The 3,698-nt window shown below is 66.0% G+C and overlaps 1 long non-coding RNA gene across 1 annotated transcript; it reads left to right on the top strand.

Moving 5' to 3' along the window:
• The first annotated feature begins 248 nt into the window (after nucleotides 1-248).
• On the top strand, nucleotides 249-2,203 carry LOC119526709. The gene is made up of 3 exons (XR_005215285.1): nucleotides 249-305; nucleotides 395-624; nucleotides 1,266-2,203. It is a non-coding gene; the product is annotated as an uncharacterized LOC119526709 (long non-coding RNA).
• The last annotated feature ends 1,495 nt before the right edge of the window (nucleotides 2,204-3,698 follow it).

Raw genomic sequence — 3,698 nt, forward strand, 5'->3', positions numbered from 1 at the left:
CCGAAGAGGCTTTATTCAGGGGTGATCACAGGTTATATAGGCTGGTAAGAAGGGCAGGGCTGGAAAGGAGGTGAAGTAGCCTAAAATGGCAATATTGAAGGGAGAGGGGCTAGGATTGGTTCTGAGAGGACGCAGGAGCCGTTGCAGCGGGCGGGGGTTGTTCTGGCCACGGTGCATGCGCGCTGGCGGTGGCAGGAGTGGCCTTGGCACAAGGGAGTGTGTGGGCAAGATAGGGAAGTGAGGAAAGGGCGGTTGGGAGAAAGGCGGTTTCCTCCGGCAAGCCTCCCCTGCCAGTGGCATTTTGGGTGAGGAAAAGGGAGCTGCCTCGACCTCGCTCCTCAGGCTCGGGGGGGCTGCAGAGGGCACTCACGCCCGTACCTACTACCCTCCCCAGGGGGTGATATCAGGTCCCCTGGCCCAGGCCTGGCAAGCCGAGGTACAAGCTCAGTCACCCGCAAGCAGGGGCCTCCATGGGCCTTCCGGGGGAACAGGCCCCCCACGCCTGGCCTCGGACTGCAGCCTCTGGAACTGGGAGAGAGGACGTTCCAGCCCCTGGCCACTCGCTGAGGCAGCCCCAGAACGCTGACGCAGCTCTTACGTGGGTCGTGGTCGGCTCCCCTTCCGGTATGTGCCACTGTGAGGGGCTCCCGGCTCCATCCCCGCACCTGGCACTGCACCCACCGCACAGTACATGCTCCTCGCACACGAGTGCAGTGTCGGGGGGAGGTGGCTCCTGTCCACTGCCCACCGCGGCTGAGGGGGGCTTCCTGGAGGAGCCGCGGGGACCTGGGCTCTGAAGGCTGAACAACCTCCCCAAGCAGCAGAGAGGAAGCCACAGCCCGGGAGAGTCGGGATTCCTTGGAGGAGAGCACGAGGCCCACAGCGCAGGCAGCCAGCGCCGGGAGGGGGAGGGAGACGGGGCGGGAGGGAGGGGGGGGGGCAGTGGGGCCAGGTGGGACCTCAGGGCCTGGCCACAGGGTGGGACTTGCCCGGTGAGCATGGGGGGCATCCGAGGTGGCCAAGAGAGATGGGGTGATATGTCCTGCGTTTGAGGGGGACGGGTGAAGGAAAGACCAGGGGTGAAAGTTAAGGTCCCTGGGGGTCCTGGGGGTCCTGGACCCTGAACCCGGCAGCTGTAGCACTTTTGGGCAGAACCACTGGCTAAGGGGTTGCGTGGCCTCGTCGTCTGAGGCCTGTCACCCGGGGGTGGCTGATGAGGGGCAGGGTCCCAGACACTAATGTTTTGGTGTCACTTTTATTTCCAGGGCACCACATGTGCCTTGATGAAGACTTAGAACCTACTGCAGGGGGAAGAAGGAGAGAATGGAAGCTTCCGGAATCCTCCCACCCTGGGCACCATAGCCAGCCTTGGATGCCCACTCTTGAGCAGGTTTGCTAAGTGTGTGTCCACACAGCTTTGGGTACTTCCAGGGGGCTCCCCCTGCCCGGAGGCCCTGGGGTCTGATCACGGTGGGGTCAGGTGGGCCCAGCTCCCTCACGGCTGGGCCCAGGACAGTGCAGGGTGGGGGGCCAGGAGCCCTGTAGGCACTCCCCACAGCCGAGGACGCTGTGTCCCCAGCCTAGGCCCCCCGTGGAGGACAGAGCCCCCTTCAAGGCCAGCCTGGCCTGGATGACACAACAAGTGATTCAAACAGCCGGCAAGGACGGTGTGGTCACTGGCACCTTTGGGAACGGCTTCAGCTCTCTCATCCTGGCTCTGCCTCCCAGTCAAACACCGGAGGTGCCCTGAAGCCTCCGAGGGGTGGCTGCTAACAGTCCCCCAGAGGGTGAGGGAGGGGCTCCCGGCCAGGTGGGCCCAGGGGGCCTCCAGGTGTCTGAGGGGCACGTGGGTCAGCTCAGGGCCACAAGGACTCGGGACAGCCGTCCAGCCCAGCCCCTCAGTGGCCAGAGGAGGGACCTCAGCCCTCAGTGGCCACAGCCCTCGGAGACCACAGTCCATAGTGTCCACGGCCCACATTGCCCCCAGCAGCTGTCCCTCCCTCTGCCCTACCTGGTCCTAGAGCCTCCAGAGAGAAGCCATCACCAGTCACCTGCACCTGGGGATGCGGGAGCGTCGGGAGGTGGTGCTCAGTGCAGGGACAGTGGCTGGACAGCCACGCAGCAAGGACGATGTGACACGGCCGTGGATGCAGAGGGTCCTCAGGAAACGGGCAGATGGGGGTGGGCAGTGGGGGCTGGAGACAAGCCGAGGGCAGGGGAAACAGGCGAGCACCCAGAGGTGCTGGTGGAGAGTGAGAGGGGCAGGGGAGATGTGGGAGGGGGCTCCAGGCCCTGCCTACCTGGGCCCCCCAAATCCAGCGCACTGCGGCAGTGCCCCACTCCCTCGGAGGCCCGGCCTCCCCGCACCCTCCAGCCTCTCCTCGGGGAGCCCCGCTGTGCTGCTCTCTCTTGGCCATCGCAGGAAGCACATGTCTGCCTGTAGCTCACCCCCTGCCCGCCTGCCCCCCAAGCCCGGGCCACTCTCCCAGTTCTGCTCCTACCACTCTGAGCCCCAGGGGGTCAGAGCCCTGCTTGTTGGCTGAGCTGGTGATGGGTGGGGTGATGGGTGGGGTGGGCCGGGGCATGGGGGACGTAGGGCGCTGCGGGCCGGGGGGTGAGAACGTGCACCAGCGGCCGCGGCTCTGCCCCCCCGTTCCCGCCCCCTCCCCGCCTGCCAGGAGCCACCGAGGCCTGAGAGGCCCTGTCCTGACGCCCCCGACTCCTCAGAGGCCCCTGCCTGACTCCGGCCCCTCACTCTACGTTCACTCGCTCCTCGACTGGTCAGCTGAGCCCCCAACCAGGGGACGCGCACCCCCTCCCCACCCCCAGCACCCACAGGGGTCTTGGCTGGGGCTGGGGCTCAGCGGCTCTGGCCGAGAGAATGGACAACGGGAACTCGGGGCAGGCCTGGCGGGGAGGAGGGTGGGAGAGGTTCGCTTGGGTTGCGCCAGGCGAGGGGCCCCCTTGGGCCACCAGGGGTCGATGGCGCAGACCCCGGGCCCCGGTCACCTTGGAGATGTGACTGGAGAAGGCCCCACTGGCCGGCCTCCGACCTGCTGCTGCTTAGCACAGCGCCTGCAGCCGTGGGAAAGAATGCGCGGAATGTTCCCAGCAGGGGCAGGTGAGACGGCTCCGGTGACCCCAGGCACCCCGGGAGAGCCGGCAGCCTGTGGTCGGCGAGGGGCCCGGCCAGCGAGCAGCGTGGGGTCCACCTGGCAGGCCGCTCGCCCGGCCCACCCCTGTCCCCGCTGGGACACCTCGGTGGCCAAGGGCTCCTCCAGGACAACGACAACGGCGGCGTTCCCTCAGGATGTGGCAGCTGCAGGACTGGGGTTGACCAGATGCACGGAGCTTCCTGCCCTCTATTTTCATGTCAGTTTTTATCCCAGAAAGAAACGAGTAAATACAAGTATCCTCTGGGTCCTCCGTGTGCCCCCTTCTGACCAAGCCATTCAGCCAGGCACTTACTGAGAACCTTCCAGGGGCCAGGCCCCGGGATACAGGCCAGGCCAGCGGCCAGGGTGCACAGGACAGCCTGAGGGCCCCCCACTCCTGCGGGCGCTGGGCTGTGTGCTCAGCTGGGGGCTGCACAGCGATCGCTTACAGTCTGTCTAAGGGCGCCTCGAAAGGCCAAGGCATTTAAAACATTATTTATTAAACCGGGCCTCTGGCATGCAATGCAGTGAGGCGAGTCATTT

Source organism: Choloepus didactylus, chromosome 1, assembly GCF_015220235.1.
Source record: "Choloepus didactylus isolate mChoDid1 chromosome 1, mChoDid1.pri, whole genome shotgun sequence".
Lineage (NCBI taxonomy): Eukaryota > Metazoa > Chordata > Mammalia > Pilosa > Megalonychidae > Choloepus > Choloepus didactylus.